General features: G+C 38.0%; 1 long non-coding RNA gene across 1 annotated transcript in view; it reads left to right on the top strand.

Annotated features, from left to right (window-relative positions):
- Positions 1-480: 480 nt before the first annotated feature.
- LOC114653304 (uncharacterized) overlaps positions 481-22,757 on the top strand; it is a 73,736-nt gene continuing 51,459 nt past the window's right edge. The window contains exons 1-2 of the long non-coding RNA XR_007934075.1: positions 481-1,898; positions 1,988-2,087. This is a non-coding gene — a long non-coding RNA (uncharacterized LOC114653304). The remainder of the gene's footprint in view (positions 1,899-1,987; positions 2,088-22,757) is intronic.

Genomic DNA, 22,757 nt, shown 5'->3' with positions numbered 1-22,757 from the left:
AACACTGCAAACAAACATTTGTCTCTTTTTCAAAAGTTTAACCTGTGCTCCATGACAAGACAGAGATGACAGTTCCGTCTCACAATTAAAAGAATGCAAACATATCTTCCTCTTCAAAGGAGTGCGTGTCAGGAGCAGTGACTGTCACAGAGATAGCCCTATTGATTTGTTTGCTTTTCTCTCTGTTTGGCTTTTAAGTATGCGAAGCACCGCGGCACAAAGCTGTTGAAGGCGGCAGCTCACACCCCCTCCATCAGGAGCAGAGAGAGAGAGAGAGAGACAGAGAGAGACAGAGTTTGTTTTTCAAGCACAAATCAATACGTGCCCTTCGAGCTTTTAAGTATGCAAAGCACTGTGCAGCATGTCGTTTCAGGAAGCAGCTGCACAAAAGATAGCAACGTGAAGATAATCTTTCAGCATTTTTAGATGAGCGTCCGTATCGTCTAGGTGTGCGAACAGCCCCCCTGCTCACACCCCCTACGTCAGGATCACAGAAAGTCAGCGTAAGAGAGAGAGAGAGAAAGTAAGCTGGGTAGCTTCTCAGCCATCTGCCAATAGCGTACCTTGTATGAAATCAACTGGGCAAACCAACTGAGGAAGCATGTACCAGAAATTATAAGACCCATTGTCCGCAGAAACCCGCGAAGCAGCGAAAAATCTGCGATATATATTTAAATATGCTTACATATAAAATCTGCGATGGAGTGAAGCCGCGAAAGGCGAAGCGCGATATAGCGAGGGATTACTGTATACTTCTGGGATATTTATCAGCACGTTGTGAAGCTGCACCAGTAAACTGCCCTTCTGCTTATTGAATCATATGCACAAATATGAGGCATTCTTTCCACTTGATTATGTTTTCACTCCATTTTCTTTAACTTTGAATATTTAAGTGTTCTCCTATCTAAGCTCACATTCTGCAATGTTGATAGCACTTTAAGTGCCATATGAGCCAATGAATGAGCTATTGCTGGGCAGGACTCCTGAGCAATGAACCAATGAATGGGGAAGAAAGACAAGTCTTCAACTGAAAAGATGTTTGAATGCACTTCTCCCTCATGCATAAGAGCATTTTCACATGGTGGTTTATATTGTGGGGAGGCACAGTGGCGCAGTGGTAGCATTGCTGCCTCACAGTTAGGAGACCCGGGTTTGCATGTTCTCCCCTTGTCTGCGTGGGTTTCCTCCAGGTGCTCTGGTTTCCTCCCACAGTCCAAAGACATGCAGGTTAGGTGCATTGGCAATTCTAAAGTTGTCCCTAGTGTGTGCTTGATGTGTGTGTGGTTGTGTGCGCCCTGCGGTGGGCTGGCGCCCTGCCCAGGGTTTGTTTCCTGCCTTGTGCCCTATGTTGGCTGGGATTGGCTCCAGCAGACCCCCGTGACCCTGTAGTTAGGATAAAGCAGGTTGGATAATGGATGGATGGTTTATATTGTGGTTCGGCGGTGTAAGTACACACTGGAATCAGTCAAAAGTTTGAGACGCCAACTGAGCTGTCCCTTTTAATCGTCGCAAGACAAAATAAACGAAAAGTAAAAGTAACAAAAAAATGTGCCAATGCACTTCTCCCAATCAAGGTTTCCTCCTTCTTTGGAGTTTTAAGAAAGCCTCATGCTCCGCCGTGCAGCTCGTTCGGGTCTTCTGGCAAAAGATGCCTCTTTTTTAATCGGTGCGTCTTTTATATTAAAACTTCCAGAAGGTGTGGGGCTAAGTGTCCTTACTGTGTGGATTCTCGGAGATGTGAGGGAAGAGGAAAAACAGGACAAAGTCAGCAGTATCCCCCCCTCTCGTCTCGGCTGGTTATTACATACCTTTCACCACCTTTCTAAGAGAAGTCTGTCGACACTCATGTATGACAATATAAAGAAAATTTCAGCCAGATTACATGGTTTTGGGAAATTGTGAGTATACCTGACATTTGAATTATGCAATGTAAGTATTTTGAGATTTCTTTGATCAACGTTTTGATATTGTTTGTTGTTGTTCACAGAGGGTTGCCATTGAAATCCCTTATATGAAGAATTTTATGAAAACATAAAATTGAAAGTTTTTGACGGATATCACACCAGAAAACAAGAGGTACAAAGCAGGTAAAAAAACTTATGATTTATGGGTGGAATAATTCCTTTAACATGTATAGCAGGCCTACTGCAGTGTTTATGTCTTTTCTGCCATGGTCAGTGTTACTTGTTTTGGAGGTTTAGTCCCAGGAACCACAAGAATGTAAGAAATACTGCATGGTAGCTATGAACACGTACAAATGAGAAGGAAATAAGGAAACATAATACATATTTGTACTGGACATTTCATCTGTAGCACCTAAAGACACTGGACAACATTATTCAACTAAAGAGAAATAGAGTAGACTGTAAATACTCTTCTTAGCTTTGTTTTGAGGAATATATTCTCCATTATGACTGGAAACTTTCCAATTAATAAGCCATTTATTAGAATATGAAGCTCCAAGCTGCAGTGTACAAAAGTTGAGAGCTGCCCATAAAATATAAATTAGCTCATTGACTTATATTCTGCTGATGTGTGGATATTTAATTAGCCTGTGGCTCCACAAAGATGACATTGACTGACCAACGACAATTATTAGTTCTGTCTCTTGCTTGACTCTAAAAGTTTTTCTCTTTTCGGTATTTTTAAATCTTTCTGATAACTGAGGCTTTTTAAGGACTAATGTGTTGTTGTAAATGCTAGACGGTTGCAAGGATGGATAAAGTATTAAGTGTGAACAATAGATGTTGCCTCGCTAGCAGTTGTCAATCTGAAGGTTATTTGCCCTTACAAATGTCTATTGCCGAAGTTCTTATAGTTTGGCCAAATGCAAGCTTATTATAACATAACTAATGTAAAATGACACCAAGAATACAGATAAAGAGTTGGGATACGATCTTGGTAATCCCATATCCCATCTGACAGGTTTTTTGTGTAAATATTCACACAATTAGTTGCAGAGATGTCTTTACAAATACGAGTCCAAACAGAGCTGAAGTAGGTAACTAGTTTTCTGGGTTATGAAGGAAGGTGGTTGGACAGCGAAGATGTCATGGACTGTCAATCACCCGGTCTGCAAAGGAAGACAGAGAGTAAGGATCAAAAAACAGTGTCAACCCCAGGCATAGTGGGTAATTACATTCACTAGAACCACCAGTGTGACACTAACCTTAACATAAGACAACATATCGTAACGTTTCAGACCCCACTTAATCCACTGAGGAATTGTGGGGGCCAGAGAATATATTACTGATCTTTTGGTTTATTACAGTAAACAGTGAAGTTATTAATTTACACTTACGAGCTGTGGGTAGCAGGTGACATGAGAACAATAGTGTTTAAAATGTGCCAAACCATGTTGAATAATTACATACTGCAATTATGTGTTCATTCAAAGCAGGATATCAAAGGCAGGCATTCAGTCTATGGAGACAGACAGAATGGAGGTAGGAGAAAGAGAAGTTAGGAAAGGGTGGAAATTCATACTTACATCCGCAAAATGAGCAGAGAAAGAAATTGTATAGCCCAAGTTACCGAAATTACTAATGTCAAAGTGGGGCATGCAGTGATTGAAGACTTGAAGTGTCTGAATATGATTTAGAAACTAGACATGCTGGCATGTATCCTGTCTATCCCAAGTTTGCAGACTCTTTGCTTATCAGGCAGCTCTACATTTCTTCAAGGATGACTGGAGAAGCATCTCAGATAGTCATTTCATGGCATATGAAGGATGATAGTTTTTTATTTCTTACTGCTCACCTACTTTTTTATTTTTCCTGTAGGGGGCTTGGCACAAACTGCCCTCTGCAACCTCCATGGGCTGATCTGATTTCCCCAAACCTCTTGTCTACTTTGGTAGTGTCCTTGCGACACACTTTCAGTCCTTTTCTGATAAGATAGCTAGCTCTACTCTGCTTTGAAGCACCTAGAGTTCTAAACATGCCTTTCAGTAGCTCACCCTGTGCTTCCAGCATATTATATTATACAGTGGAGCACACAGTGACAATATAAGCAAAATACACAAACACGAATATCAGTAGTATAAATAATCTGTATGAACTCCTTATATAGTAATCAAATTATAGATTGAAAGGTTCCTCACACCCTATGATTGTGTGGTGCAGTATCACGATAATCCACCTTTGACCCACTTTAACCAAGCCTCCTCAGTTAAAGATGTGGGGATGTACAGTTCACATGTGACATTTACATGTGAAGTCACCTACTCTCATCATTATTTCTGCCTGTCTGTCCTTCAGTGTGTCTGCATGAAGCAGGAAGTTTATACACTTTTTCTTCAAGGAAAGTGCAATTTTCATTGAGGTATCTCAAATAGACATGCTGTATAACCTTCTGAAATTTCACATATTTCCTTTTAAAACACTTTGGCGGATTTTCAGAATCATCTGTCTTAAAATAAAAGAAACATCTTGTGTGACCTCAGTTACTGATTATTTTACTCTTTCAAATTTACCTTGAGGCAAATTATTTTAACCTGTATATTCTCCTATTTTATACAACTTATAGCTGTTTCTTAAGACAATGCAAACCTAATTATTGAAACAGCAGCAGAGAAGTGCAAAAGTAGTAGCTCTCTATCATGTCAGCTGCATGCATATGTGTGGGTGGACTTCAAACTACTGCAGATTTTGACTTTCCATTGGGAACTTCTTTCAAACATGTTATGGTTTAAGAAATATGAAATACAATTATCCATAGACCCTCCAAAACCAGCAATAAAAAACATCACATCAATTGATTTAATTTCATCTCACCTGAGTGGGAATCTGGTATTTATGAAAGCCATTTCAGTTCCCATAAGCCTGTTTGGGTTTTTTTTAACTTCATGATGATGTAAAATGCTAATTTAATTTATGTGCTTTATTGATATTGTGCATATAATTACATTTCATCATCACAAGTACGTCTGAACATCACTTGTTGTTATAAAAATATTAAATAAATAAAAACGTGATATGTTGTTCGAAGTCGGTTAATTAACTCGGTTAATTAGTTATTGGTTTTGCTTTTGGCAATGGCTGTAATTAATTAAAAAATTCAGCAAGGTTCTTACTCCATTTACCTTACTTTTTTCTGTTTGTAGGAGGAGGTCTCTAGCCGGTAGACCTATATCAAGGTAGCTGAAGCACACTCATTTTAAGAAACAGAGTAATGCAATTTATTGATAAACACAAGATTATAAAAATATGACATCTGCATTTATATATGTATTGTAAATGCCACAGGGGTTGGAAGGGTATCCTTACCAGAGGAGGCAATGGTTCCTTACCCAGACATGAGACTCCGAACAGGCTGATGGGCGTCCATACCAGGAGAGAAGAAGGAGACAGACCTTGAAGTGATGGCCAGAGAAGATGGACAGACAGCTCACCAGAAGAAGACGTCATCGGGGACTCTTTATTCCCCCAAGATGCTAGATGGCAGTGGCCCTGGAATTTGACACCCAGGTTCCCCAAAAGGACTGTGTTGCCAGACTACACTTCCCAGCATGCTCTACTGGTTCCATACTGAGCAACGATATCCAGGGCCCTTCCTCCCTCCTGGTTGGGATGCTCATCTGCCTGTTCGGAGCCTCCCATCTGGGTAAGGAACCATCCCCTCCTCTGGTCGGGATGCCCATCCAACCCCTGTGGCACTTACATTACATATACTGTAGATATATATGACAGGATGCAGACAGACTAGACAAACACATAATGTAGAATAGGCTGGCTGTTTACTGATTATTTAGAGTTGTAATTTATCTTGGCACCAATAAATAGTTTTACAATACCAGGTATTTAAAGATGTTGTCCAATGTTGTATGGAGTTGTTACTTTGTTGCTGCTCTATGTTCAAGTGGAGGATCTTGTCTTGGAGTGTCCACTTTCTCTTTGCTGTGTGATCTTTGGTCTGTGTGTGCAGTGCTTTCCTTAGGTAAGTCCTTTGTTGGGTCATCTACAACTTCATAGAGAAAATCATTACATTTTCTTTTACAAAAGTTTATATGCTGATATTCCCTTCTTGAAGTGACAACTGCTTCTCAGTCTTCTGAGCTCACTGGCACAGTACTTGGCTTGGCAGGTTGGATCAGCTTTCTGATCCACAAAGAGAAGAGATTGTCACAGCTTTCAGTTCTCCAAAGAGGAAATGGCTCATTATCAGCTTTCTGGTTTCAAACAGAGGTTTTAGAAGGTCATAATAAGAACACAGTTTTCCCCTGAGGCTGAGTGCCTGAGAGAGAGAGAGTCCTTCTCTCCCCCTCAGAGTTTCTTAAACGGAAAATATGATGGCAGCTAAATAATAAATAATAAGTGTTACATTTTATTTATATAGCGCCTTTCCCATGCTCAAGGCACTTACAGAATATAAGAAAGAACGGCAGGGTATACAGTATATAGCATTGTACAAACCAGATAAATAAATAAAGAAGATTACGACAGTGAATTCAGAGAAAAAAAAAACAGACAACATAATTGATGGTCTAACACACACACATACAGGTTACATGAGCATCTTGACAGAGAAGTAAACTGAGAGTAGAGCTAAAAGCCTTCCTGAACAGATGAGTTTTGAGTTGTTTTTTAAAAGAATTCATGGAGTCAGCTGACCTGATTAATTTCGGTAGGTCATTCCAGAGTCTGGGCGCTATACAGCTGAAGGCCCTGTCACCCATGGAGTGTAGATTAGTGTGGGGTACAACAAGATTGCCAGAATCAGAGGACCTTAGTGGGCGGGCAGGCACATAGTGATGGAGAAGGTCACTGTAGTTTGGTGCAAGGTTATTTAAGGCTTTGTAGGGTATTAGTAGAGTTTTATATTCAATTCTGTAAGACACAGGGAGCAAATGAAGACGGAGCAGGATGGGTGTGATGTGCTCACTGCTGCTGGTTCGAGTAAGGACTCTTGCAGCTGAGTTTTGAATAAGCTGGAGCTGTGATAGAAGATTAGAAGGGGCACCTGCTAGTATGGAATTACAATAATCGATGCGGGATGTGATAAAAGCATGGACAAGTTTCTCAGCATTAGAGAAGGAGAGGAAGGAGCGAACACGGGATATGTTACGGAGGTGAAAGTAAGAAAGTTTCTTAGTTTATTAAGGACTGTGTATTTTCTCATGATTGGACTAAAGTTACTCCCAGTTACAAAATCAATGTAAGTTAATCAATGTGAGTTATTCTGTCTATCCCGGTTGTAGGTCTTTGTTCTTACTTGAGTCAATTTCACACTTTTTGTCTTAAGAACTTTACAAAGGGGCCTGTGCAAAGACACAAAGCTGTCAGTTCAAATCTGTGAAATACAAGCAGATCCTGCTACAAGCTGGGGTACAGTCACTTAATTTGGAATGTAAGTGGGGGAAGGCACAGCTGAATGTCTGCTAAATTTGCTGCCTTAACAGGCCTAAAAAAAGCCAAGCAGAGTGAGCAATGCCCACTTTGTTCTACAAAGTTCATATTTGTTGAAGTAAATAAGCAAAAATTTAAGATGCATTAACTTTCAAAACGGTTAACGAAGTCCCTGAATATAATACCATGCTTAGATTTTCTAACTCAATTGTACTCTGAAGGTATTGGAAAACTAGTATGATTTGAAATATTTGACTTGAGGGTGAAAAAATAGCAATCAATAAGAGAGAGATAAATATGCCATAAGAATGGGAATAGGAACCTTACTTTCAGTTCTGTAAGTAAAAAGGTAGGTCTTTAGCTGGAAGTTGAATATTAGGACTATGTGTGGTGTGAGCAATTTTATGAAGAAAATCACATAACACTATGTCTATCATGCATGACCTTACACTTGCTAAAGTCACACTTCATCAGTTAGTTGGCTGCTCACTCACAAAGTGTATAATGTGAAGATCGCAGTGAATAGCTTCAGTTGATGCACAGCACTAGCAGCTGCTGCATAACTCAGCATTGACTGAGAAAGACAGGACATCTAAAGACAAAATCAGCCACATTTTGAAATCCTGACAGAATTTTATAGCTGAGAAAATGTATTGTCCCTGTTTGCTTCACAAGGATATTTATCCCTGTGCCTAAGAAAACATATGGTGGCTGTCTGATTGACTCCAGACTGATGACACTCACTTTGATCGCAATGAAGTGCTTTGACAGACTGATGCTGGAACACATTAAACAGAATATTCCAGAGTGTCATGATCACCTCCATTTTCAATATTGTTTCAAACAGTCCATACAAGTCTAGTATCAATTGCACTTCATACCACCCTGGCACATCTGGATAATACAAACTGCTGTGCCAGAGTTCTGTTTTTGGATTACAACTCAGCATTTAACACTGCTGTACCATTAAAGCTGACCATAAAACCCCTCAGTGCAGGATTTATCTTCACTCTCTGTAAGTGGATTTTGTACTTCTAAACTAACAGATCTCTGCATGTGCAGTGTGGCAGCATTGCATCCTCCACACTTAACACAGAGGGGTAGTCCCCTTTTGTAGTCCATATTTACCTCTGTGTAGCCAGGAATTGCTCCTGCGCCATCATTACATTTGCTGATAAAACCATCATCATGGGACCAACTGCCTACATTGATGAGACAGCTTACAAAGAAGAGTTCTACGTGCTCTCTCATTGCTGCCTAACTCACCCTTAAGGTTGGAAAAACCAAATAAGTGGTCTTAACAGTTAATGAAGTTGATTGTAATCAGCAGGGTGTGCAAGCACCCTGGGAAGAGGTTCATTGGAGATTGCAGCCATTACTAAACCAACAATATACATATAGATACATCTTATATCTTTCCCCAGGGGTATGGTGATGATTCTGAATGGAATAAAGAATCAGTAACACTTCTGTTTAATATAGGCTTAACACTCACAGGAATATGATACTCAAAGGAGAGCAATATTTGTTGTTTCTCCAACTTCGAGACAGTGTGTGGGAAAGCCTTTTTGGTCCTAGGCACAGGCAGGAGAGATGTCTTCCATCTGTCCTTAGGTGAGCTCTCTGGGTTCCATGTAGTTGTCAGATTTTTACACCTTCTCTTTGAACATGCAACCTTCAAACATGGGTACAATGTGTTTGCTGACAAGCATGCTTAAGAAATAGCACGCAGTTACAGTAGAGGCTGACGACCCAGACTAAGCAATGGCACATCAGCACTTCAGCATTGTAACACTTGACTCATCTCATCTCCCTGTCAGATTCACCCTGTCAGTTGGATTCCCATAAAATAATCTGCATGAACAGCCCTTACAGATCACAGTGACACACCTAAAACCTTTGCCTACAGAGGGAGAAGGTGACCACACTGACATCTACATTGAAGGGGATGTTATAGTCCTTGGAAGGACTATCATTGTCAAACTGAAGGGGCACAACACCTTTTGTCTCTTGTCAGAAAGGCTCACCAACACCTCTACATCCTCAAACATCTGAGGACAATTCACATTTCTCCATCTGTTCTCACAAACCTCTACAGGAGTTCAGTAGAGTCCATTCTCATTTGTTGCACCACAATATTGTCCAGCACCTACTAAGCTTAATGACATAAAACACTGCAGAGGGTGGTGAAGGCGGTACAGAATATTATTTGGACTAAGCTGAGACTCTTAAGGACATATGCAACTCACTATCTTAGAAAAGCAAATAGCACAATTAAAGACCTTAGCTATTCTGCACTCCTACTTTTGTAAGTTCTCCTTACTAGGAAACAGTAGTATAGAGCCATTGGCACTCAAAAAAGTAGATTTAGATTTAGGGGCATCTTCTATCCACAGGTCATAAAGTTACTTAAGAGTCAATCATAACAATTCAGATATTGTAATATAAGAAGCAGTGTGTATAAATAGATAATATTTGAAAATACATATTGTATATTTATGTAGCATTTTAAGTATAATTTGTATTTATTTATTTAATTTTCTTTTCTTTTTAATTTCTTGTATACAAAGTGTAGGGAAAGTATTGGAATCGTCCAAAGATTCAATGTTGAGATTTTGATGAATCTCATCGTTTTAGACCTCCCTGACCTTCTCGTATATGAAGTACACGGAAAGTATTGGAAACCTCCAAAATATTCCATTTCGAGATTTTGATGAATCTCAAAGTCTGAAAATACAATTTTTGGAATTATGTCTGTGTGTCTGTCTGTGTGTGTGTGTGTGTATATAAAACACAATAACTTGAGTACGCTTTCACTTAGGTCAACCAAATGTTTCATACAAGTATTAGGTATAAAACATAGATTTCTATCAACTTTTGGGCTATTTCCATTAACCAGAAGTGGTACCTTACCTTTTATTCATGCAACTGCAGAGTCCGATTTATTCAACTTTAATTTTATAATAATTGTTCAATATGTTATTAATTTGATTTGTTGTTGGTGGTTCCTTAATGTGCATAATATAAAAATATAATCATTGTCTTGTGGTTTACTTCTCAAATATCCATCCCCATATTTAAGTATACGAGAAAGTCTAGGGGAGATCACTCCCGATTTTTTTTTGTATAGAATTTTTATTATACTGAAGTATGAATTTCATTGTACTATGTGCACAGGCAAAAAAGCTGGAAATTTACCCCTTTTCAAACCTGAATATAAATTCTGGCCCGTGGGCACCAACAAAGATCCATGACTAACTACTTTGTTTTCTACTTGTGCTTAATTTTCATTTGTTTGTGCAAAGCACTAAAAAATAGCAGAGTGAAGTATAGAGAAATGAATCCCTCTTCTCTTTCTTAATTAAAGGTGAAAACCAAGCAAACTATTGATAGATAGATAGATAGATAGATAGATAGATAGATAGATAGATAGATAGATAGATAGATAGATAGATAGATAGATAGATAGATAGATAGATAGATAGATACTTTATTAATCCCAAGGGGAAATTCACATACTCCAGCAGCACCTTACTGATACAAAAAACAATATTAAATTAAAGATTGATAATAATGCAGGTAAAAAAACAGACAATATCTTTGTATAATGTTAATGTTTACCCTCCCGGGTGGAATTCAGGAGTCGTATAGTTTGGGGGAGCAGGCCAGTGACAGCAGTCTTTCGCTGAAGCTGCTCTTCTGTCTGGAGATGACACTGTTTAGTGGATGCAGTGGATTCTCCATAATTGATAGGAGCCTGCTGAGCGCTCGTCGCCCTGCCACAGATATCAAACTGTCCAGCTCCATGCCAACAATAGAGCCTGCCTTCCTCACCAGTTTGTCCAGGCGTGAGGCGTCTTTCTTCTTAATACTGCCTCCCCAGCACACCACCGCGTAGAAGAGGGCGCTCGCCACAACCATCTGATAGAACATCTGCAGCATCTTATTGCAGATGTTGAAGGATGCCAGCCTTCTAAGGAAGTATAACTGGCTCTGTCCTTTCTTACACAGAGCATCAGTATTGGCAGTCCAGTTTGCAGACTCAAATCAGAATACAAATATACAGTAAGTCATTAGTAAATCTGGAGAAATAAATTCAGCAAATATCTTCACCTAAAAAGGATAGCCAGATCAGAAAATTGGACCTTCAAGAACATCTTTGAAACAACTGGAGCTTCAGTTACATTCATTTATGAGTAGACAGGGCAAAGCTGCATGGAGGAGCTCTGCCATTGTGGTCAAATTAAACACATTTCTGCTGTAACTGTTTGATGACATGTTTCATAAAACACAGTGACTATGTTCATATGAGCTCAATGTTAGAACTGTTAATGCAGTTGATGCCAAATGCATTATTCCTCAAATAAGTATTTAATATCCTGTAAATCAATGTAAGATATGGCATTGTGGCTTCTTCACAGTTCCAGGAACATGACTTGGATTCCTTCCTTGTCACTACACAAGACAAGAAATACAGATCATCAAAACCAAAACACAAGAGAATGAGCTGAAGTCCAAAAATAAAGCTAAAGGTCTATATACTAAATTGGTTAATTACCCTTAACTACCCATGAGGAAGGGGTTTTTTTTTCAAAGAATTAAATTCAAAAACTCAGACAGGATGTGCTATCTTACATAGTATGAGGAGAATGGCAAAAAGTTGGAATGGGACTGTCTTTTGGCCCCAGAATGACATGATCCAGCTCACCCCCACTCCTGGGAGATTGGAGGAGGCATTATTAGTAGGCGCCGTGATAACTGCCAAAAAAAGAAAAGAGACATGCAACCCCTTCATAAGCTGTCTTTTACTGTTATCAATGCACTCATGTAGTTGTTGGTGTCAAAAGGTTTCATATTTATAGAGGAGCAACAAGTTGCCTGATTGAAAGTGTTGTCTTGTAGAGTACAGGTAACTTCAGCTTTGTAGCCTTGATATCTAAGACCACACTTTCTAATCGCTTTTACCACATCCACAGCATGCTCTGTCTTGTGGAGTGTGGGAAGGGATAGCAGAAAAAAAATCAAGATGTTTGGACTGGGGACAGTCAAAGTAATCAACATGCATCTGCCTCAGTATCTTTTTCTTTATTCTCCTCAGCTGTTGTTGTCTTGGACAATTAGCCAGAAGGTTTGGGGTAGTGCCAGCAGTAAGGAAACTTTATTCTCTATTAAATCCTGCACTTTTCTTATCCTGTTGTACCATTTTAAATGATAATGATAAAAAAAAGTTTTTAAAAAACTCTATCTTTTCTCTGGCATGGATCCTGCAGTTGAACTAATTACCTACTGGGCCAGCCTCATCTTTAATAAAAAAGAAATCAAATAATTCATAGGCCTACCACAACGCAGTATGTACTACTATGTACCATGGCTAATTATAACTTTGCAGTACACTATATAGCTATAATATATTATTGCATATCCTTCAATAGACAATTTCTTCATATCCTGCAAACATAATATATATAACATAATATTTCACACTAGTCATTTAATTTTCTGTAATACTAAAGAACAACTACAAACTTACATCCTACCATCCCACAACAGCTTCAATATGTTTCACACACATGTTGCTGTCCTTTCTTTACGAGTGGAGGGATGAGAAGAGCAGCGAGCGGAAGGGCAAGACCAGCAGTGAGTGGAAGGACAAGAATGGTGTGTCACATTTGAATGTAGCTTTTTACAAGCACTAGAAAAGAATAGCTGAAAACTAATCAAATCCTCAGGTAAGTTCAACTGGAGTAAAGCTGACATCCGATGAGGAGAAGTAACCAACAGTGTGAAGCTGAAGTTGATCACCCAGCAGGTGGTGAAACAACAACAACATTTATTTATGTAGCACATTTTCAAACAACAATCTAGCTCAAAGTGCTTTACTAGATGACAAAGAGGATGTTACAAGAAAAGAAAAATAATTAGGATAAGGAAAAATATTAAAAAATAAGTAATAACACAAGAAGGTGAGGTCAAATGGGCAGTGAGGACAGAAAAAACAAAAAAAAAACCTCCAGTTACACTTGAGAAAAAAAACAACATCTGCAGGGGTTCCAAGGCCAAAAGAGCCCCCATTGGGCAGTCTATCTAATATAAATGTTCTTAGAACAGTCTTCTTTGTTTTCATGCTTCACATGATAGGATTCTGACAAAGTGAGTCTCGTGGACAGAGGAGACACCCATCTTCATTCCATCATCTCAGTAGGCTGCATGGTGCTTTGATCAGATGGTGGTGGTACAGATCACCACCACAGACGAACTGGAAAAGGCAGCACAGAATAGTCTGGATTAGTACAAATTGCAGATCCCTGAAGAATATAACAAAACTTAAAGCTGACAGTCTCCTATGAACCAACTGCAGAAGCTACTATGAAGCTACTGTAGAAAGGGATAAAAATGAACTTGGCGTAATTTGCATCTCTTCTCTGCCCATCAAGAGCACGTTTATATGTTGTGTGTCCTGCAGCATGTACAGTTCAGGTTTTATGGCCAACAATATAGTCATCTTCACCTGCCAAAAGTGCTTAGTTAATTTAGAGCTGGTTGAGAAAATATGCAAATTGGAGGACCATGTTAGGAACTGGATAGTGATTAGGCAAACCTAAAATTGGATCAACTTGGTTTGTTTAGACAATTCAGCTACTTCTGATTTGGCTTCAGTCTCTCCAGGCCCCACTGTAGTCAGTGTGTGGCTGAAATCAGCAGCACCGATTTGGCCATAGGGCGAGTGGGTAACAGTGAGACAGGGGTCTAAGAAGCCAAAAATTAGTCCCGCGGCACCTAGGTCACCAATTTAGACTCAGAACAGGTTCTCAGCACTCTGCAGCATCTCTGAGAACAATAAAGTGCTCATAATTGGCTATTCCATAGTGCAGAATGCTAGAATTCCAAACTACAGTATGTTAAACCACCAGTTCATGTTAAATCCTCCCATGGGCGAAGATACCTGACATAGAGGCTCAATTAGATCTTCTCACTGACGATAAAGTATCTACTTTATTGCAGCATGCTGGTACTAATTATATTTATTTACAGCTATCTGAGGTATTAAAGGGAAACATCATCTCTCTATGCACCAAAGCAAAAAGAAAATGTAATTTAATTTTGTCTGGCCCCTTAGCAAAATTATATAGAGGGGATGTGATTTATAACTGATTGGTTTCCCTTCACGGGTGGCCAGAAACCTGGTGTGCAAATAAAGGCATAGCCTTTGCGAACAATTGGGTTAATATCTGGGGAATGCCTGGATTTTTCAAGAGAGATGGTCTTCATCCTAACTGGAGGGGATCTTTTGTTTAATTCTAAAATATGGCAGCCAAACTCCCTAGCTGATTAGAGCAGCATCCAGAACACAATCTTGTGATCTTGAATCACAGTCTGTTGTTAAATCCCACCTGTTGCTATCCTGTAGCTGTTACCCATAATCCCTGTTGTGTGGCATCTTATAAATTTAATCTTGATGCAAACCTTAATTCATTTGATAACCAAAAAACAAGGTGTATAATTAGACAAAGAGATAAAACCAGATCCTCCACCAGGGGCACCTGTAATAGTAACTTAGCACAAATTAAAACATAAAATATATCACCATTTTAGAAACATCTATCCAGTTTCAAATGCTGCTTATTAAATATTCACTCTGTTGGAAATAAAGCTGCTTTGGTGAATGATATTATATTAAGTACAAAATTTGGTTTGTGTCTTCTTACTGAAACCTGGCTTAGTAAATCTGACACTATTCCCCTAGCTGAGGCGTCACCAGATGGATACACATCCCTTCATAAATTTAGAGATTCTGGTCAAGTATTGGGGGTATTCAAATCCTTTGAGGCACTCATTTAAAATACTAAAACAGATTCCAGCACAATTGTAGTGCAAGTCTACAGACCACCAGGGTTATATTCATTGGTCATGACTGAATTTGGCAAACTTTTATCTGATTTGGCCATAAATTATGATCAAGTAGTGTTGAATGGGTATTTTAATGTACATATTGATATGGAAACTGACACTTTTAGCAAATGTTTTACTTATTTGTGAAATTCAGTAGGATTTTGTCATATTGCTAAAGGTCCAACCCATAATCATAACCGCATGCTATTTTTATTTATAACTCACAGAGTTGACATTCAAAATTTAAATATTACTACAATAATTGAAGGTACTGTATTTGTGATCACTGCTTAATTACGTTTGATTTGGTGCTGCCCTTACCAATATACTCACAAATTAAAACAAAGACAGTGTGACATCTAGATTGTAATTCTGCTTCAAAATTTACAGATACTTTGAGTAAGTCATGTGTAAATGTGGAAAACAATTTAGATCAGCTAACATCAAATTATAATATGACCTTGAGAGATGTCCTGGATGCTCACCTTAAAACAAAAACTGGAACATAGTTGGACAACAACAAAGCTGCAGGTCTTTCAAATTGCATGGACAGAGAGTGTTAAAAATATAAAAAGCTCTCTTTAAAGCTCACTCAGACTACTATTTTAAAATAAGAAATAACTACAATACTGTTTAGGATAGTGACTAATTTAACAAATGTGAATTCAGAATTACAGTGCAAAATACCAACAGACATTAGCAATTCACACGTTATGAACTTCTTCAATGAGAAAATTTAAAGTATAAGATCCCAGATCTCTGCATCACAGTGCAAACTGCACACTAGCATGGCAGACCCTGTCACACCTTACATTCAACACTTTAGAAATTTTAATCTTGTAACAGAACAGCAAGTCTTAACATTAATTTCTAAAATGAAACCTACTACTTGTTCCCTAGACCCAGTGCCAACAAAACTAGCAAAAAGTGCAATGGATGCAGGATACTGGGAAATTAATTTATGCATATATTTCTAGTAGGACTGACTACTGCAATTCTGTTCACTGAATGTTCAAATTGTTCTTTACACAGCTTTCAGTTAATTCAAAATGCAACTGCAAGAATTATTACAAGAACAAGAAAACATGTTCTCAAATCCTTACACTGGCTCCCGGTTAAGTTTAGGGCAGATTTAAAAATCCTCCTTTTAACATATAAAGCCTTAAATGGCCAAGGTCTGGCTTATTTATCTTAACTTATCATGACTTACAAACCAAAGAACACATTAAGATGCTGGTCTGCTTGTGATTCCAAGGATTAATAAAATAACAGTGGGAGGTTGAGATTTTAGTACAGGGCCCTGAAGCTGTGGAATGGTCTGCCTGCTACTATATGAGGTGCCCCCTCACAGTTTCAGCTTTTAAATCCAGGCTGAAGAGTCACTACTTCAGTTTAGTATACCCAGACCAGAACTGCTGATTAACTGTGCGTATTGCGTCTCTGTTCTTAGTCATTAGTACGAAAACATAAATAATAATGATAGTTATAATTTGTTACTAACCCTCAACTATTCTGTTTCTCTTCTCTGTATTAACATGTGGCAGTTGGTGCCACTGCTCTACTGCCAAGTTGTTTGCCTGGCTATGCAAAAGTCATCTCTGACAGGGGAGCACTGGAATCATCAGGAAGAAGGGTCCTTTCATTAGATTGTCCGGCCAACCACTGACTCAGCTGTGAAATGACCAGTAGAGGGAGGCAGCTTGTTGGCCAAAGTCTCCAGGATTCTGAACAAATCTGAATCATCATATATGTATAAAATAATCTACTCTTGCATTTTGCTTATACTATTACTATTGCCATCTAGATCTGTGAAGAGGATTATTCATGTTCTCTTTTATGCATTGTATTGTATTTACACCTATTGCATGCCCAACCTACCTGGAAAGGGGTCTTGTCTCTGAATTGCCTTTCCCAAGATCTCTTCCATTTTTCTTTATTAGGGTTTTTTTTTCTTGGGGTGAGTTTTTCTTGTCTTCTTAGGGAGTTAAGGCTTGGGGACTATCAGAAAACAGGGCCTGTTAAATCCATTGCGGCACTCCTTGTGTGATTTTGAGCAATAAAAGAAGTAAATTGTTGTTATTTAAGACAGCCTACCCCTGCCTCATCAGCACCACTGGACTGACTCTCTGTGACTGCTAGTTGAAACAGATCTGAGAAACACAATCAGCATTTTCTTCTTCCTAGGCATTCATTGCAGGTGGCCTTTAAGTTGCTTAATACATACATAATAAATTCAGTAATTAATTTCCCTTTCTGATTAGGCTGCAAACAGCTTAAAATCTTAAGTCTAAAGCTAGCTATCAAAGCTAGGTAGTGGTTCTAGGTTACAACTGCACTTTTTGACTGCTAAGTTATCTAGTGAGCTAATGTTAACAGTGTTGTCATGTGAAGACATCGCACATCAATGGCAGCTTAACACAGCATGTTTATAATGCTAGAAATTCAGTGTGTTTGAGGCAATATGAAAAGACTGTAGCTATTGTAGATAGCTACCAAAGTTCTGAATCAATGTACTGTTGTAAATTTACCAAATGACACATTTTCTCACCTGTTCTAAATAGAGCTGATATATTCTTACATTACAATACATTCTCTCCAGTGCCATTTTTATTTGGTTAATCCTTACTTCCTCTACACCACCTCTCTTTTTTGATTTACCTTTGGTATCAGTTTTAAAATGATTAAATGCAGTGTGTGGGTTAATAAAATAGATGGACAGATGATTTCAACTTCATATTTGAGGGGTTATACTACTTGAGGAGAGGCCATCTTTTTATGGAACTGCTAAATGCACATCTTTTTACATTGTATTTATAAAAATTTGAAAAGGTGTTCACAGCAGCTTGACTGGCCCAGAAATATCAGATCTACCAGTGTTCCCGATGGCCACTCTACCTCTTGAATACCATCATAGTTCATAGCTTATGGTATCACAACTTTAAATATTATGCCAAAGACCATCCCAGAAAAAGAGTTCACAACTGCCAAATAAAGCAGATATATATTTTGTATTTGTGTGTGAGCCATGCTCTTTTTTGAACATTTCTATAAAGCCCTTTTGTGGGTATGCCTGTCTATTGTTGTTCCTTCTATGATTTTTCTCCTGCATATCAACTGCTGCCATTATTTCCTTTAATTTGTTAATGCTGTGAATTATACACTTTCTGCTTGTTTTAACTTTGAAGTTTTAAACTTGTCTTTACCTCATTGGGTTTGACTTCTGCTTGGTCTGGACTCTTTGTTATTGTTGCCTACTGTTTACACACTGACTCAAACCAAAGCCACACAGCTTTGGTGATGGTTGCCAACATCCAGGTGCCAAGCAAAGAGATGTACAGTATATACATATACCACCAGAAGATAAACTAACTAGATCAGTGTTTCCCAACCTCTGTCCTGGGGGCTCACTGTGGCTGCAGGTTTTTGTTCCAACCAGCTTCTGTTTTTAATTGGACTCCTGGACTAATTAAGTGATGTGTTTTTTCCCAAGTTCTGTGTTTTGGGAACAATATAGAAATTAGAAAACTAAGTTTATATTAACCAAACAGTTATATGGGAATAATGTATTTTTCTTTTTAACAATATTTTCATCTTGCTTTTCATTCTAGTTTTCTAGGTTTTCTAATTGTTTAATTAAATCCATTATTTACTAATTAGTGGGTCTGATGCTAAAGTAGTTGCAGCCTTTCATGATTCGGTGTTGTTTGCCAGCGTGTCTGCTGTGCTCATTTTTAATTGTCATTAATAAGATACAACAAAGAGGAAAAACTGCACAGAGAAAAGGCAAAATATAATGAAATCAACAAAAGAGAGTTAAGCATTTAAATCTATAGCAAAAGCAGAAATATTTCTAAATGTCTTATGGCTTTTCTGAATGTAGAATAAAAGAAAAATAATACCAGCTAATTAAATGAGATCAATGTTATCAGGTGTTGTCACTGACTAGGAATCTGGTTGGAACAAAAACCTGCAGCCACGGTGTGCCCGCAAGACCGAGGTTGGGAAACACTGAACTAGATGATAGAAGAATATTGAAGATCCCAGAAATCTGGTTCAGGGAACAACTGTGGCATCAAAAAATTAATTAACTTAAAACACAATGACTGAGTATACTATTGAAGGCTTTTCTTGGCAAATTTCTAATGACAGGCAAATTAGATATTGTGCAGCCAGCTGTTTGTAATGGTATGGATTATTCAAGGCCTCCTTGGGTAGTAAATACAGTTTCATCTGCCACTGGACCCCCAGGGAATAGCTCTTCTTCAGCCTTTAAAAGTGCTACAGCTCCTTATGTACACTTACATAAAAAAATAACTGAAAATGTCAAAATGGTACAAAGGAGACCTAGCTAGTGTACAATCATCTTTCTATAGCTGTAGCAAAATGGCATTTACAGATTCTCCTTTTAATAAGAAGGGCATTGGTTTGGATAGTTGTTCTTTAGCTCAGTGCTGTGCTTCTTTTTTTGGTACACTCCAACCTGAAAAGTAGCTCAGTTTGTCTGTATCACCTCCTATCTTTAAAGCTGAGCATTTATTACAGTGGATCATGAAACTGAAGTCTGCAAAATGGCAGCAAAGATTTGTTCAGATGTACAAGCCCTTATGAATGTCTTTCAACAGTGGTCTTTCTAAGGTAGTTAAGGATGTGTTGGCTTGTCAGGACTGTAATTCACTTTTTCATTGAGGGGATTAATCAAGAGAAACACACTCAGAATCTTTACCTTTACCCTATGAATCAATGTTTCAGATGACAAATTGCATTGTGAAGAGCCTGTGAGATTAGGCATGCACACCACTCACCTCAGGAGCACCCACCATTTTTGTTGCATGAGTGACTTATATGGAGCATCCATAATTATGGTCTTGAACAGCAGTAACCAATTCAAAGATACTATTTTGCTGGAGCACTGCAGAGATGCCTCCTTTAAATAATGATTTTATTTTTTTAATCAATTCATCAGTCCTCTAACCACACTGATGCCCCTCATTCTGCCTTCATTGGCTAGGTTTCAGTTGTTTAGCAGGCTTCATATAATGTTGTAGCAATGCCGTATGCTATCTGTCAAATGTGTGTTACTGGTGTTATAGCTGTAACACTAAAACACATGCCTAGCAACTTTGTTGCCTGGTGATAAAGTTTCGATCATTTCTTTCAATTTCATTAATTCTTAATAATAATAATTATACTCCGCAAAGATAGTGGTCAGGTGATTTTAACCCTACACAATTTTTTTTTTATCCCAGTGTACAGAATTTGCATCCCAGCTAACTGTCTGTAGGCTAAATAAACATTATCATTGAATCTGGATATTTAGTGTATTTCTCAGCCAATAATTGAAAGTATCTATAGAATTCAAAATTGGATACAAATCAAACCTGGATGATCAAAATATTCATTCTCAAGAGGGGGCATTTGATCTGCCTTAGAAAGCAGTGCAGGAATTCCATGGAATTGTGCTGCAGCACATTTTGTATGTTCCCATGAAAATTAAACTAAAACTGCTAAAAGGTTTGTAAAGAGACTAAATTAATTGTGAATCTCCAAACTTGCATTTTGAATTAGAGATTCCGTATATCATTTTAATATGAAATATTAATCAGTTTCTATATCTGTCACAATAGATTATTCCTCTGTTATACAGACTGTAAATCCATCTGGCAGCATTTACCCATGTACATTTTCAAAGCAGATAAAATTGCAATATTTATTTTTAAATTGATGCACAATCCAAAGTCATCTAGCTGTTGTTAAGTGTTTCATACATGGTATAATAAATAGCAAATAATATTTGGGGATTCCTATACAAGGGGTACCCAACTCCGGTCCTAGAGGGCACCATTGGCTGCAGGTTTTTATTCTAACCCTTTTCTTAATTAGTGACGTATGTTTTCTGCTAATTAACTTCTTTTGAATTAATTTTAATTGACTTGTCTTTTAAGATTTGTTCCCCTGAATTTCTTCACTGTTCCTCTGAAAAGAAAAGAAATGTGAAGTGAGTGAGCCAACAGAAGACCAACTAAGTCAGGGCTTGAAACTCCAACCAATTTCACTCCAACCAGTTGCTTCATTAGGCGCCGATTCTTGTTGTTAATTAAACCCATTCTTTAATTCCATGGCTTGTTGCTGCTCTCATTGTGCCATAGCATACATTTCTGAAATTGTTGATTTTCTCTTTTCTAAGAACAGTATTAAAATGTTTTGGGGACCTGAGCAGATTAGCTTTCCTGAGACCTTCACCTTTCTTTATTTTCAGATACTGTATGATGGGCTCAGTTTGCTGGTCATGTTTTGGTTCATTATTTATCTCATTATTGTTTGGCTGCTAATTAAGGAAAAAGAAACAAGGGGTCTGTGTCTTCAAAAGAAAGTCAATTAGAATTAATTTAAAAGAAGTTAATTAGCAGCAAAAACAGGTCACTAGTAATGAAAAGGGTTAGAATGAAAACGTGCAGCCACTGGGGCCTACCAGGACCGGAGTTGGGGACCCCTGTTCTATACTGTGTCAGGTTTACTTTTTTTAGACACCTGCAGAGTCAAACATTGCTGTAAATATGCAAGATAGTCATGTGAAGACAGTAAGGGTTGTTGTGGCTTTTTAATTCAGTACCATTTGATTTGAAACCAATATAGCATAAAAATATCAAATGACTCTCAGGCCAGTTCTTTACAGAGTACATCCAGCTGACTGAATCCAATCACACTCAGATTCACACAGGACACAAAAGTATACTTCTGGGGTAGTTATTCTGCTTGCTGCTGATTCACAATAGAACAGCAGTCATTAAATGAATTAAGAAACAACTGAATAAAAATACATGAAACACAGCAGTGGGCTCTTGTTGAAAGGAAAATACAGAAAATCCAACCATTAGTTCTTTTTTACAGCACACATCTGGGTGGTAACAATCTGGCTTACAATAGTTTTTACGGTTAACTTACTAAAATTCATGTGAAGAACTACCACTATAAAATACAGATCACAATGTGCACCTACACAAGGATATTGTAATCTTATGAACAGAGTTAACTGGAGTTTTTCTTAATTTGGTTTAAAGTCCTAAAAGTATAACAACTTTAAATGTAGAACAATTTGAAAAGTTTATATGATTAAAAATACTTCCAGACAAAACATAAAGTATTTTGTTATTAGTTTTCTTTTAATAAAAAACAAACATTCACAGAGAGTGCAAGACTGTCCACTTATAATATCTTAAATGCATTAACAATTACCAATAAACTTTGAGGAAACTTTCTTCCATTATTTTCTAGCATGTCATACTTGATCATTCCTTGCAAATACAAATGCAGTATGCACATAATCAGCAGCTCTAGTCAGGGTATGCTTGACTAAATTAGTCTTTAATCTGAAGGGGTATCTCTTATATTACCAGGCAGACTGTTCCACAGCTTTGGGGCCCTCTCGCTAAAAGTCAACCTCCCATTGTTATTTTATTAATCATTTAAATCTTAAGTAGGCTGGCATCCTGAAATCTCAATGTGCACTCTGGTTTTTAAGTA

Source organism: Erpetoichthys calabaricus, chromosome 1, assembly GCF_900747795.2.
Source record: "Erpetoichthys calabaricus chromosome 1, fErpCal1.3, whole genome shotgun sequence".
In the NCBI taxonomy this organism is placed as follows: Eukaryota; Metazoa; Chordata; class Cladistia; order Polypteriformes; family Polypteridae; genus Erpetoichthys; species Erpetoichthys calabaricus.
The sequence above is the reverse complement of the archived record's forward strand: the minus strand, read 5'-3'. Positions and strand labels throughout refer to the sequence as shown.